We start from the raw sequence: 15,915 nt of genomic DNA on the forward strand, positions 1-15,915 counted from the left end.
TTTGGTTGTTACGGGTTCGAACAACGATCACATTAATCAATTCAAACTTGCGATGTCCAAGAAGTTTGAAATGTCTGATTTAGGAATGCTCACTTACTATCTCGGAATCGAAATCTCACAGTCGGAGAATGCGATTCAAATCCATCAAAGTGCTTATGCTCGACGGTTATTGAAAGAAGCCGGGATGGAGGATTGTTATCCTAAAAGTGTACCCATGGATCCTAATGCGAAATTGTTTAAAGCCGAGGATGATGTTGATGCAGATGCAACAGAGTACCGAAAGTTGGTTGGGTGTCTTCATTACTTGCTAAAAACTCGACCTGATTTGGCGTTTTCGGTTGGCATGGTTAGTAGATATATACAAACTCCAAAGAAGTCTCACTTGGCAGTAATTAAACAAATTCTTCAGTTTATTCAAGGAACTGTTGGATAGGATCAGGTATAAACGAGGTGGATCAAAGGAGTTGATCGGGTACAGTGATAGTAGCCATAACATTGATGAAGTTGATGGAAGAAGCACTACCGGTCATTTGTTTTATTATGGGGGAGCCCCGATTTCTTGGTGCTCCCAAAAGCAATGTACCGTAGCACTTTCATCATGCGAGGCTGAGTACATGGCGGCGAGTTCGGCGGCGGGACAAGCTGAATGGTTAGGTGAACTGTTGGCAGAATTGACCGGATGGAAATTGCAAAAAATGGTGTTAATGACTGAAAACACATCGACGATTTCCTTGGTTAAAAATCCTGTTTTTCATAGTCGGAGCAAGCACATAAAGTCCCGATTTCATTATAAACGAGAGTGTGTGGAGCGGAATGAGTTAGCGGTGGAGCATATTAGTGGCAAGGAACAACGAGCTGACATTCTTACGAAAGCACTTGCGAGAATCAAGTTTGACGAGATGAGAAGATTGCTCGGCATTGAAGATCTCCTAGTTTCGAGTCGGAAATTAGGGGGTGATTGTTGGAAATTTCCATCTTATTAGGGTCGTCACATGTAGGTGACCGGGTTAGACTTATTGGGCCTATGGAATTAATTATTGATGTAATGGGTTTATGGGGTTACAATTGGGCTTTTATATTTGGGCTTTACTTGTTGGCCAAGTTAGGGTCTCCCAATAAATACATAGCCATGTTAGGGTTATGGAATTGTGAGAGGAATTATTGTATTTAAATTTTGTGCTAGTTTCTTGATTATAATAATACGTGAGGTTTTCCCAAAATATTGTGTGCTCGTTTGTGTTTCCATTATCAATTCATTCTTGAAAACCACTCATACCCAACTTATTAATAGCAAAAGCAAAATAAGCAGCTGAAATAAAACCATAAAGTTTTCAAACAATCTTTATTACTAAACTTGTAATTTCAATATCTTCATTAGTGATATGATTCATGCAGCTAAAGTCACTATGGCCTTTGTACAAACCATAGGAGCAAACCTGATTAAACGAGCTAGCTATGGGTCAATAGGGCCTAAATTCGTTGCTTCATCTATAGAATCTGCTCATCTTCACTAACCTCACCATCGCTTGTTTCCTCAGGGTTTACCACACTCACATCCTTCGGCTTTGCGTATCTTTCGCAATACTCTTTAATAAAATTTCACAATAGTAAGTACAATATTAGTTCTGATTATTTACAAATATATAAAATAAGAATGGCATACCTCTGACTCTTTGTTCATATGTGGCTATCTCACCACTTAACATAATAGTAGCAGCTTCTTCGTTTAATGGGTCATAAGGATTCTGGTCAATCAAGAGTTGCGGCAGGAAAATTTCGAACACATGAACCAAGTCTACAAAACATAAAAACGAAAGTTGCTTTAGCATCTTGCTAGTTTGCCGTTTTTAATGAAAGTTGTCGTTTGGTAAATAAATTAAAAGGGTCTACAAAACCAGACTGTTATCCTTAAACAATATAGCGTTATTAACAAACAATGTGTTTTCTATAATTAACCAACTTACCAAACATTGGACTCCATCGTTGATTAAGCACATCTAAACAAACTGTTCCGGACCTGAAAAAAGTTTATAAAGTTAAATGTCATATTTTAATTTCATTAATAAATTAATGTCTCATGATTACATGAAAGGGAAAAGAAAGGACTTAATGTTCATCAATGTTTGGCTGGTAAATCTTGTTAACAAAACCAACTGAAGGCGACGAGTACGGGTAATTCTCTGGAAGCTCCACATATTCCAATGACCTCCACTGTAAGGACCTGCAGCATTTGTATTCATCGAAAGTTAAAACCGAAAATACAAACTATTTACAAATATTAATAACATGAGTGTAGTTATAAAAACCATAATAGCTGCAATAATAATGTATATTTTAAGTATAGCATTTGTCACATAGATATGAACATATCCCAAATCGACCTGTTCATAAATTTTGCTGTTCTTTACCATATTTGGATCATGATACGAAAAATATAAACAAATTAATTAATAAAAACACAACCAAAAATATCACGCGCTCATCATGACAATGTGCATTTACTTTAAGAAGTAGCGGTGAGGATTTTCGAGGACTTGATTCAATGAGTAATCATTTAAACCAATCTCCAAAACTAGATACACATATAACCGATTTAAAATCAAATCAAGATAATATTGTATAACAATTAAGATTTAAAAAAATCATAATTATGATAGATCTTTCTAGTGGTAAAGAAAAAAAAAACAAGTTCCCTATGATCATAAAAGTAAAAATTATCACAAAGTTCAGTAAATTAAATATGTATGACACATCCTTGCTCATATTTCACCATAATTGCGATTAGAGGGATGTTTGGATGTGCATTTAAACCGATGATTACCATTTTTGAATATAAACATAACCAAGCATCCCACTTTTGAATCAAACAAGAAACAAAAAGTTGATTTGGAGCTTAGTGAATTTACTGTTTGGAGGTACCTTCATAAGCACTTTAAACTTTTTAATTACATCCTCGATTAGTTCGACTTCGTAGTCTTTCATCAATCTGAAATTAAATTAATCCAGTAAGAAAAAAAAAAACAATTTAAGAAAATAATGAAGAAGAAACAACTTTTAACAATTATAATTTTGATTTTAAAAAATAGAAGTAGACAACTAACAGTTTCGTGAGGTCTGACTCGTACGTCTCATTAGAGAAGACATAATTTTCTTACAAATTTCTGTGAATTTCTCAGTATTTTTGAAAAATATTCAAGTGAAAAATGTGTTTAAAACCAGGAGATATATATAGGCCTTCATTAATGGGAAAGCACACAACTTGTCAACTATTTTATTTAATTCTTTTATTTTAATTTTTTTTTGAAAAAAACAATGCTTTCTGTTTTGAAAAGTGTTAAGTATGGAAATTATTAGAATCTTTTTGTAAAATTATAGCTTTGAATAAAGCCCTAGAACATCAGTTGAGACAAAAATAGTTGAAGGTTGGACCGTTGACTCGTATCCTTGTCAACTATACCGATTCGAGATAAGTTTTACATCAGTTGACTCATATCCTTCTTCCAATCAAAAGCCCTAAAATATCGGTTTGAAACCCAGGAACAAACGTAATGGCGTTAATTGTTTTCTAATGGAGGATCACTGAGAAAAACATAGTTGAAAGGTTGGACCGTTTGTTGATAGTGATTTCTAAAGTTAGGATTATTATCAGCCAAGACACAAAAGATGGGATTATTTAATTTCAATTTGCCTAAATAAAATAGAAGACTATTTTTTTCTATTTTTATTGAACTTTTTTATGAAAAATAATTTGGATGTAAAGAAAATAAAATCGTAAATAAATTAATCTTAAATTGATTTAAGATAATAATAAGTTAAAATGTGTTAATAATATAAATGTTGGTATAAATAACAAAAATAAATTGCGTTGAAAATTAATACTTTAACCGTCTTACACATCATCAAGTTTGAATTTAAAGCAGACATTAAGTCCGTAAAACCTGACAATATAAGGTATGATATTATTCGATATATTCTATATGATATGATATGCATATTACAAATGTAGATATATACATTCAACAGTTACACCTAGGTCGTCTTCGAGCATATATGCAATACATCGACTTTTTGTAATGCATATGTACAATAGTATGTAGTTTGATATATGCTTTGGTTTTGAATATCAAGTAAATGTAATATGGTCAATCAACAATAACCTAGGTAATATAATAATAAGGTATAATTTAATTATTTTTGTCTATTATTATATAAATGATAATGCTGATCATATATAAATACATATATTTAGTCTTACATTATGCGGATGAACCCTAACTTATAAAACATATTTCTTTATTATGGTGACAAACCATTTATCTAAGTTGAAAGCTCGTAGATATCATCCATATGTCTCTAACCAGTCACCTGAAACATATTAAAAATATTTGATCAACAAGAAATAATAGTGAGTACATTCATTTGTAGATGACACTTTTTTATAGTTATGGCATTAAGGTTTTTACATCTCCCTACTTACATATTAATGAAAGGTACTTGTCACTAGATCGTATATGTGACTTTAATCATATTAATTATTGGCTAACACTTGTCCAATAAGTAACATGCAATAGCCCATTAGACAAGTCTTGTATACAAAACCCTAAAATACCAGTAGTAAAACCCGGTAATATAAGGTATGATAATATTCGATATATTCTATATGATATAATATATGGATTACAAATGTAGATATATACATTCAACGGTAAGCCCATGGTCGTCTTCAAGAATCCCCTAAAAGTTCGCTTTTTTAATTATGTGATAAATAATTTGGTAATTCTATTAATCGGGTTGAATTTCCTAAGCCCAATACGAACCAAAGCAAAACATCAACACAATATTAAAATGACTCTTATAAAACATAAAAGAAAGTTCATATCTAATAAAAAAATAAATAATAAAAAACCCACTAATGTGAATCGAAACGAAGATCTTTGGTTAGCACTCTTTCCATTAAACTAAGAAATAATTTAGTGGGCTTTGTTATAAAACAAATTATAATATGTATATATATATACATATATTTATATCTTTGGTTGGCAATTGTTAAGTTTGATGCGTTAATCGATCGGATGACTAACCGAATCAGTTTGTACAGCCCTAGGGGGGTTTAAGGGCTGTGGGAAAATTATTTTTTTGATGCTCGGGGCTGTTTTGGTTGGTGCTTGGTCAATCGAGTCGGCGGTGCGCGAAGTTTCGTTTAAATGTTAAATTGAGAGTTGTAAAAAGGAACTGTCAACCCTATCAACTCGGGCGACATAATTATGATGAATGAAAAGATTAAAATGGGAATTTGGTCCATTTGGGGCTGATTCGTTTAACAACTGGTTTTAAGGTTTATTACGCGCGTATTCGACTCGATTTGATTACCGGCGGGTGAGTTGTGCATCATGGTTAGCCCCGGCGATAATCGTAGGGTGGATTTGGTTAGTTGAAAGGTTTTAGGGGCTGAAGTGAAGTAATTGGGTTTGGGTTGGGCCTCGGCCCAAGTTTTTGGGCCTTGGGCCAAGTGTTGGGCCTTGGGCCAAAGTATTGGGCCTTGGGCCAGTGGTTGGGCCTTGGGCCAAGTTGTTGGGTCTTGGGCCAGAGTGTTGGGCTTGAACGACCCATTAGGCAAGAGTGTTCTTATGGTCTAGTTTAGTAACGAGTTGTGTATAATTTACAGGCCCTTGCTTGTGATTGTGCACTTAGGGATTTCCTAGCTCGTTGCAGGTGTTCGATTGATTCAGGTGAGTTCCTGATGCCCTTTTTACTCTTTTTACGTTTTGGGCTAGCATACACACCGAAATCAAATTTTAAACGATTTTACCCGTTACAACTATTTGAATGGTATTACTTGGTCTCACTCGTGATTGTGCATTTTGAAAGTTATATTTGAATTATTTTACATGCTTTAGGATATTTTAGACTTGTTTATGGTCTTGCATCCTTTAAGGTTACATACATTATTGATGGTCTAGACTCGAGGATGTTAATAGACTTGATTGAAATTGAATACGAGTAGACCTACTTACTTGGTTCACGTTGGGACGTTTATATATATATGTATGGAGGTATGTATGTATGAGTATGTGTTACCTTATAGCCTACGGTTGTGTGATGATATTTAGTTCCTCGTGACTAAGAATGATGTGAGTAGGCTTATTGATGTGTGTGTGCATGGTGATCACGTCCGGGTCAAATATATTACTCGGGTTTTCAAATCCCGTGGTGGAGAGGCCCGTGTGGCGTGATCATCATTCTGGCGGGTCAAATATATTACTCGGGTTTTAAAATCCCGTGGTGAAGAGGCCCGTTGAATGTTGAGCCGTGATCGGGTCAAATATATTACTCGGGATGTATCGTGGTGGAGAGGCCCGTATCACGTGCTTGGATGTTTAAGCTGTGACCGAGTCAAATATATTACTCGGGTTTGACTCATGGTGGAGAGGCTCGTGTCACATGCTTAGGTCTTACCGCGTCCGGGTCCAATATATTACTCGAGTCTTGACTCGTGGTGGAGAGGCCCGTGTACGTGTGTTTGAAGATGAATGTATTATTTGGTGAATTATATTAATTATTTTATTATTATCCTCTCTATTGTTTAGAACTATAATTTTGAGATAAAGTATGAAATATTGTTTATGAAAACTTGAACTCGCTCAGCTCAAGCTGACTTTGTGTGTATGTTAGTTTGACTTTCAGGTTAAAAAGTGGATGCTACCGCTTGGACGTGCTGGATGCTACTCGGGAGGTTGAAGGCATTTCTGGTCAAGGATTTCAAATAAAACGAATATTTTATTTATAATTGGTTTTGGACACATGTACCTGTGTTTTGGGACTTTTAATACTTAAACTTTCCGCTGTTATTTATTCTAAACTGGTTTTAAATACAAAGAATTGTTGGGTTTTAAATTTTTGTGAATTTTGGATGTGATTACCAACTGTAGGATTCCTGGGATTCTGGGTCTTACAGATTAAGGGGAATTGACGGGTTAATTCGACTCTAAACTGTTTAAGGGCGTATTGGTCAACAACTTTGACCGATCGTTTTCTGTCACTTTTGGTCGGAACCGACTTTCAGTCTAGAAAACTTCTATTTTTGTTTTTAGATTATAAGACTACTGACCAAAACCCAACTTCCAACTCACTGTTCGGATTCTGGTCAGTATCAGCTCGCTTAAACGTTATATATCTCATAACCGGAGTTCTAGACATCCACTTGGATCGATTCCAGCGGCTATGTTCTCGGTTTTAACTATGTTTATTTTCTCAAAGTTTCAGGTCTGTTTGGTTTATCTCAGATGACGCGTTAAAGAACGATTTACTTGTTTGTTATCATTTTATTTTTATTTCTCGCACACTCGCCTAAGCAATAAGGTGAGATATCATTCCTCTCCTATTTTACTGATTTTTACAACTTTTGTGGGCATATTCGTATGTAATTAAAATTTTTATATTCTATATAGTATATACGCACAAACTCGCAAATATAAATATTGTGTGTATTTCAATTAAATGCTAATTGTTACTTGTTTAAGTGTTTAATTTATCTCATTCGGAGAGGTCCATCATATTCCCATTATAGTATAATCATGCGCCGTCTTAGTAACCAAAGCCCGATTCGCATGGCGATGGTCAACCGACACTCACATTTGTATGCTAGTCATAGTAGCCAATGCCCGATTCGTAAAGCAAAGGTCAACTGACACATTATTTGCTCACGGTTTGATTGGATTATTACTCATATTATTTTGTTTGCTCATATGTCATTTACCATTTATCATTTATCATTTATTATTTATTACATATATGCTAGTGTCAAAACTGGTGATTATCTCACTCAATATGTGTTGTTGACAAATTCTATGTTTATTTTCTCGCATATGCAGGTTATCAGTTGATTTGAAGCTAAGGTGAAGAACGCATAAAAAGACCTTAGACATTAAAATAAAGAATATTTGCTCTATTTCTCTTAGTTTTGGAATTATTAATTGTTTTGAATTATTGTTGTCATGTTTGAAAACGCGTGCACTTTATTTTAATTTTGAAATAAATAAATTAATTAGATATTGTCATGTTTTATATTGTATGATAGTACTTTGTAAGCTCTGAACCAACCGTTCGCATCCCGGCATTTTCGCCTTAGGTTGGGGTGTGACATTAATACACTTACCTTCGGTGATAAGTGTATGCTATATGAATGGCTTGTGATTGATATATGAATGGTGTAGAAATGTAGAAAAGGTTAGAAGTATGTATATATTAAGATGTACAAATGATGTATGATGAATTTCATGTAGTGTGTTTTAATAAACATGTATAACCAGTTTTAAGTAATAATATACAACAAAAACCGTATAATCGTATGTGTGTAATGTGTCAATAATATCATGGAGGAGGAAGAGAGACGGTTATGCGATTATCTATAACCTTATGTATCACATGTAAAGCAATATGTGCATGTGTTAATTTGTTCTTACGGTTCTCTACTTACTAGGAGGAGGAGGAACCCTCGGGAGGGAAGATCGCTATGCTTGCCACATCAACAAAATGATACAAAGAATTTCATAAGGTCGGTGTGGAGAACCCGACCTGAAGGTAAAAATGTAAAGAAAAGGAGAAGATTTCGGGGAAAAGGGAATAGGGAGAGCGAGAACACCGCCCCTCATGCGATAATGATCAAAATTTCCTCCCGGATGAAAGTCCTTGAAGGGCACTCAATGTGACCCTAATTGTTTCTATAATAAAAGAACATCTTAATATATATTGAGTTAGATCACTTAATATTTGTGGTATAATACAGCGAGTGGTTGGGTCGGTCAATGATAGATCGTTTACCTTTCGTTCTGAACCTCCTTTTTTATTCTCATCGTTGTTACTTTTTGTGTTTTATTAACCTGTAGCTTTATTCATGTTTTTGTGAGTCTATTGAATGGGTTATGTTTCGTCCTTTATTACTAATGAAGTGTTTTTAATATTATTTTTTTTCGTTCAATATACACACATATAATATATATAACTTCTACATATACTTAAAATTTCGTAAGGCATAATTACCAAGTGCCACACTATACAAACCATAGGAGCCAACCCGATCAAACGGGCTAGCTATGGGTCAACAGGGCCCGAAGTCGTTGCTTCATCTGCAGAATCCGCTTCATCTTAACTAACCTCACCATCGCTTGTTTCCTCAGGGTTAACCACACCCACATCCTCCGGCTTTGCGTATCTTTCGTAGTACTCTTTAAAAAAATTTCACAATAGTAAGTACAATATTAGTTCTGATTATTTAGAAATATATAAAATAAGAATGGCTAAATAAGAATGGCATACCTTTGACTCTTTGTTCATATGTGGCTATTTCACCGCTTAACATAAGATTAGCAGCTTCTTCGTTTAATGGGTCATAAGAATTCGGGTCAATCAAGAGTTGCGGTAGGAAAATTTTGAACACATGAACCAAGTATACAAAGCATAAAAACGAAAGTTGCTTTAGCATTTTGCTAGTTTGCCGTTTTTAATGAAAGTTGTCGTTTCGTAAAAAAAAAAATAAAAAGGGTATACAAAACCAGATTGTTATCCTTAAACAATATGGCATCATTAACAAACAATGTGTTTTCTATAATTAACCGCCTTATCAAACATTGGACTCCAGCGTTGATTAAGCACATCAAAACAAACTGTTCCAGACTTGAAAAAAGTTTATAAAGTTAAATGTCATATTTTAATTTCTTTAATAAATTAATGTCTCATGATTACATGAAAGGGAAAAGAAAGGACTTACCGTTCATCAATTTTTGGGTGGTAAATCTTGTTAACAGAACCAACTGAAGGTGACGAGTACGGGTAATTCTCTGGAAGCTCCACATAGACCTTTCAGTGACCTCCATTGTAAGGACCTGCAGCATTTCAATTCATTGAAAGTTAAGACCGAAAATACAAAACTATTTACAAATATTAATACCATGAGTATAGTTATAAAAACACTAACAGCTACAATAAGTATAGCATTTGTCACATAGATATGAACATATCCCGATCACTTTCTTTTCTTTACCATATTTGGATCATGATACGAAAAATATAAGCAAATTAATTAAAAAAACACAACCGAAATATCTCGCGCTGACCATGACAATGTGCATTTACTTTAAGAAGTAGCGGTGAGGATTTTCGAGGACTCGATTCAATGAGTAATCATTTAAACCAATCTTCAAAATTAGATACACATTTAACCGATTTAAAATCAAATCAAGATAATATTGTATAACAATTAAGATTGAAAAAAAATCATAATTATGATAGATCTTTCTAGTGATAAAGAAAAAAAAAAGTTCTCTATGACATAAAAGTAAAAATTGTCACAAAGTTCAGTAAATTAAATATGTATGACACATCCTTGCTCATTATTTCACCATAACTGCGATTAGAGGGATGTTTGGATGTGCATTTAAACCGATGATTACCATTTTTGAATATAAACATAACCAAGCATCCCACTTTTGAATCAAATAAGAAACAAAAAGTTGATTTGGAGTTTAGTGAATTTACTGTTTGGAGGTCCCTTCATAAGCACTTTAAACTTTTTAATTCCATCCTCGATTAGTTCGACTTCGTAGTCTTTCATCAATCTGAAATTAAAATTAATTCAGTAAGAAAAAAAACAATTTAGGAAAATAATGAAGAAGAAACAATTCTAACAATTGTAATTTGATATTAAAAAATAGAAGTAAACAACTATCAGTTTCGTGAGGTCTGAATACCTACGTCTCATTTGAGAACACATAATTTTCTTACAAACTTCTGTGAATTTCTCAGTATTTTTTCAAAATATTCAAGTGAAAAATGTGTATAAAAGCAGAAGATATATATAGGCCTTCATTAATGGGAAAGCACACAACTTGTAAACTATTTTATTTAATTCTTTTATTTTGAAATTTTTTTGTAAAAAACAATGGTTTCGGTTTTGAAAAAGTGTTAAGTACGGAAATGATTAGAATCTTTTTGTAAATTTATAGCTTTAAATAAAGTACTAAAACATCAGTTTGAGACAAAAATAGTTGAAGGTTGGACCGTTGACTCGTATCCTTGCCAACTATGTCGTTTCGAGATAAGTTTTACATCAGTTGACTCGTCTCATTCTTCCAATCAAAAGCCCTAAAACATCGGTCTGACACTCAGAAACAGACGTAACGACGTTAATTGTTTTCTAACGGAGGACCACTAAGAAAAAAATTGTTGAAAGGTTGGACCGTTTGTTGATAGTGATTTTTAAAGTTGGGATTATTATCGACCAATACACAAAAGATCGGATTATTTATTTTCAAATTGCCTAAATAAAATAGAAGACTATTTTTTTCTATTTTCATTGAACTTTTTTATGAAAAATACACTTGGATGTAAAGAAAATAAAATCATAAATAAATTAATCATAAACTGATTTAAGATAATAATAAGTTAAAATGTGTTAATAATATAAATGTTGGTATAAATAACAAAAATAAATTGCGTTGAAAATTAATACTTTAACCATCTTACACGACATCAAGTTTGAATTTAAAGCAGACGTTAAGACCGTAAAACCCGACAATATAAGGTATGGTATTATTCGATATATTCTATATGATATAATATGCAGATTACAAATGTAGATATATACATTTAACAGTTACACCTAGGTCGTCTTCAAGCATATATGCAATACATCGACTCTTTGTAATGCATGTGTACAATAGTGTGTATTTTAATATGTGCTTTAGTTTTGAATAGCAAGTAAATGTAATATGGTCAATCAACAATAACCTAGGTAATATAATAATAAGGTACAATTTAATTATTTTGATCTGTTATTATATAAATGATAATGATGATCATATATAAATACATATATTATTCTTACATTATAGGGATGAACCCTAATTTATAAAATATATTTCTTTATTCTGGTGACAAACAATTTATCTAAGTTGAAAGCCCGCAGACATCATCCATATGTCTCTAACCAGTCACTTGAAACATATTTAAAATTATTTGATTAACAAGAAATACTAGTGAGTACATTCATTTGTAGATGACACTTCTTTACAGTTATGGCATTAAGTTGTTTTTACATCTCTCTACTTACAAATTACCGAAAAGTACTTGTCACTAGATCATATCTATGACTTTGATCATATTACTTATTGGCTAACACTTGTCCAATAAGTAACGTGTAATAACCCATTAGACAAGTCTTGTATACAAAATCCTAAAATAACAGTAGTAAACCACGGGAATATAAGGTATGATAATATTCGATATATTCTATATGATATAATATATGGATTACAAATGTAGATATATACATTCAACGATAAGACCAGGGTCGTCTCCGAGAATCCCCTAAAAGTTTGGGGCCCGAGACCAGCAAAAAAAACCTCTAAAATCACTTTTTAAATTATGTGATAAATAATTTGACAATTCTATTAATCGGGTTGAATTTCCTAAGCCCAATACAAACCAAAGCAAAACAACAACAATATTAAAATGACCCTTATAAAACATAAAAGAAAAGAATGTTTATATTGTAGCAAACCTGATTTTGTGCCTAATTTTTTTTCTTTAAATGTTATCTATTTAGTATTTGATTTACAAAGAACTATTAGATTGAAGAAAACTAGGAAAACAATAAATACAATTTGGAACCCGTTGCACTCAAAATCGCACTGTTGGGAAAGCCCACACAATTACTAAACCCACTAAAAATATTTACCTTACAACATTTATTTAATTAATGTATGTGCATATAAAACAAATACAAAACAAATCTACCTAATTTCAAATTATGTAATCGTATCAAAATATATACATACTTAAATAACACATGTTTCTGAGTTTGTTTATTTGATATATATGTATGCATACATATAGTATTATTTTAAAGTTTAAACAAATTTCCAAACAACTTATAAATGTTCATATACATATTATTTTGTATAATCACTTAGTTTATATAAAGATGTGTATTAACTACACTAATTTTATAAAAAACACAAGTGTAATAGACTTATTTTATAAAAACTCCATAATATCTTGTTAAGATTCTCTATTAACACGAGATGAACCAACCCTATAACAAGTGACTCTCACTCTCTTGTCCTCTCTCCTACTCCAAATCATATACATACAAATGTATACTTATTATTTTTCAACTCAATTTCTTTGTACAAGATTAAACTCAAATATCATATTGGTTAACTCAAAATCCCTGCATCAAACCTCCCCTGTAAGGCCCCGAACCCCAGAAACCCCACAGTTGGTATACATTCAGAACACTCGTAAAAATAATTAAACTTAAAAACAATTATTTTCATTAAAATAACATCATAGAGTATAATTCGGCGGAAAACGTAAATAAATGAATGAGTTCCCAAAACCCGGGAATTTTGCCCAAAACCAAAATTAAGTATAACTTTTATAAGTCTTTTGAAATAAAATGTTCATAAACAATTCTTCATTCCAGTATGCCATTCATCGTCCAAGTAGCACCGTGCACGTCCAAGCGATAAGGCATCCTCTTCCTAACCTGAAACTCACACTAACATGCACACAAAGTCAGCTTAAGCTGAGTGAGTTCAAGTTTTAAATAAGTAACAAAAGTCTTAATAATCATTCAAACGGTTTTAAAACAGTAAACGGAAGTACATCGGTTATGTCACCACATTCAAATAAATAATCATCCTTACGTATGAGCATCTCTATACGTGCATTCCTATATATATATATATATATATATATATATATATATATATATATATATATATATATATATATAAAACAATCAATAATAACATTCAAGGCCGAGAAAACGTACAACCCAAACACGTGACATTCATCGCATGCAAACACAAAGTAGGCATACGCAACATTCAGTAGTCGAGACGACTACAACATTCGCCAAATATTGGCCATTTTAATACACACACACACACACACACACACACACACACACACACACACACACACACACACACACACACACATACATACATTCTTTAACATTCCAAGGCGCAATACTAGCAAGCCTATGTAAAATCGTTTAAAACATTTCATCAAGCAAAATCGCTTAGGTGTGCATGCTAGCCCAAAACTTAAAAAGATTTAAACGGGGCATCAAGAACTCACCTGAAATCAGTCGAACACTTGCAACGAGCTAGGAAATCCCTAAGTGCACAATCACAAGCAAGGGCCTGTAAAGTATACACAACGTGTTACTAAACAAGACCGTAAGAACACTCTTTGTTGGTGCATGATGTCAGTAGTTCAGTATCGAGTGTCTGTAATCGTGTTAGTTAGATTTGAGTTTTGTATGTAAGCGAAGTTGCTAACAAGTTCGCCTATATGGGCGAACTTGTTAGACAAGCGAAGTTAGGGACAACTTCGCCTGAACATGCCAGGCGAAGTTGTCGTGTCTATATAAGCTGTTTGTTTACGGCTTATTGATTTATTAAGAGTTTAGTTTATTCGTGTATTCGAGTCAGAGAGTTTTGTATTCAGTGATCATAGTATCATGTGTTTACGGTTGGAATACAACGTGTGTTTGATTATCGTATCGTGTGTTAGCTCGTATTGTTTTCTATACTCGTAACGTCTTACGTAGGGATTCCGCACCTACGTAGAACGCGATATCTCGTGTAGATCCGGCTGGGAACCTACAATTGGTATCAGAGCTTTTGCTCGATTGTGTGGTTCGGGATTATCACGCCGGTGTAGAAATCGTTCCGTTCGACTATTCGCGGGACGAGTTTTCTCAGTTTTTGTGCTATACTCATCTCCTACAATCATAAACAACCCATAACACCTTCACAAACCTCGAAAAACCCAGAAATCTAATCTGCAGAAAGTTCGTGTTCATCAGGCGAAGTTGCCGTCACTGTTAGTAGGGTTTCGGCGAAGATATAAGGTTAAGCGAAGTTATCCACAACTTCGCCTACCTCCCAAGTTCGCTCAACTTAAGCGAAGTTATTCTCAAGTTCGCCAATCCGGCGAATTTAAGAAAGTGAGCGAAGTTACAAATTCACGCGAAGTTAAGTTTTAAGCGAAGTTATCCACAACTTCGCCTACAGTGCTGTTTGAAAATAAAATTTTTGATTTTCGGATTTCTTTGAGTTTTGTGAAAGATGTCTTCGATAAACATTACCGAACTGGTAAAGATGGAAGTAGAAGCGGGTTCGGTTACAAAGGCACCTAAGATGCTTAAGAAAACTGATTATGTAGCGTGGAAAGTTCGTTTTGAACAATATGTCAAGTATCAAGATGCTAAGATGTGGGTGTGCATACAAGACGGTTACATTCCACCTACTGCTGAGTATGAGGGTCGTGATCAGATCAAGAAATACAAAGAGATGGAAGAAGAGGAGAAGAAAATGTATGAGGCCGAAAGCAAAGCTCATGCAGCAATTACAATGGCTCTTCCACAAGAGATACTTCACACCTTCCGAAAGTATAAAACTGCTAGAGAGCTTTGGGAAGCACTTGAGAACCGGTTTGAGGGAAATGTGGGAATTCGTGCCTCGAAAATTAAACTTCTAAAAACTCAATTCTCGGTCTTCAAGTATCTGAAGAATGAATCACTTGATGTTATCATCACTAGATATTATCATCTGATGACTGAACTCAGCAACTATTCAATTGTTTACAAAGAAGATGAGATTGTTGAAAAGCTTCTTGATGCTCTCCCACCGAAATGGGAGATGTATACTGTGTTGATGAGAGAAGACAAAGACTTTGCTGACTATGACCTGGAGACAGCAGTTAACAAGCTAAGAACGTTTGAACTGAACATGGTACGAAAGGAGACACCTACCGATCAGGTTCAAGATTCGGGTATGTATGGTGCAAAGATTAACTCAGGATCAAGTTCGAAAACTGAATCATCTGCTTATTACTCTAAGG

General features: G+C 33.7%; 2 pseudogenes; both read right to left on the reverse strand.

Annotated features, from left to right (window-relative positions):
• Positions 1-1,453: 1,453 nt before the first annotated feature.
• LOC143587926 (ubiquitin-conjugating enzyme E2 5-like) lies at positions 1,454-8,852 on the reverse strand (annotated as a pseudogene).
• Positions 8,853-9,090: 238 nt separating this feature from the next.
• LOC143587927 (ubiquitin-conjugating enzyme E2 5-like) overlaps positions 9,091-15,915 on the reverse strand; it is a 32,226-nt pseudogene continuing 25,401 nt past the window's right edge.

This window comes from Bidens hawaiensis, unplaced genomic scaffold (assembly GCF_021521415.1).
Source record: "Bidens hawaiensis isolate Kalapana, Puna unplaced genomic scaffold, B.hawaiensis_p1.1 tig00035926_1, whole genome shotgun sequence".
Taxonomy (NCBI): Eukaryota; Viridiplantae; Streptophyta; class Magnoliopsida; order Asterales; family Asteraceae; genus Bidens; species Bidens hawaiensis.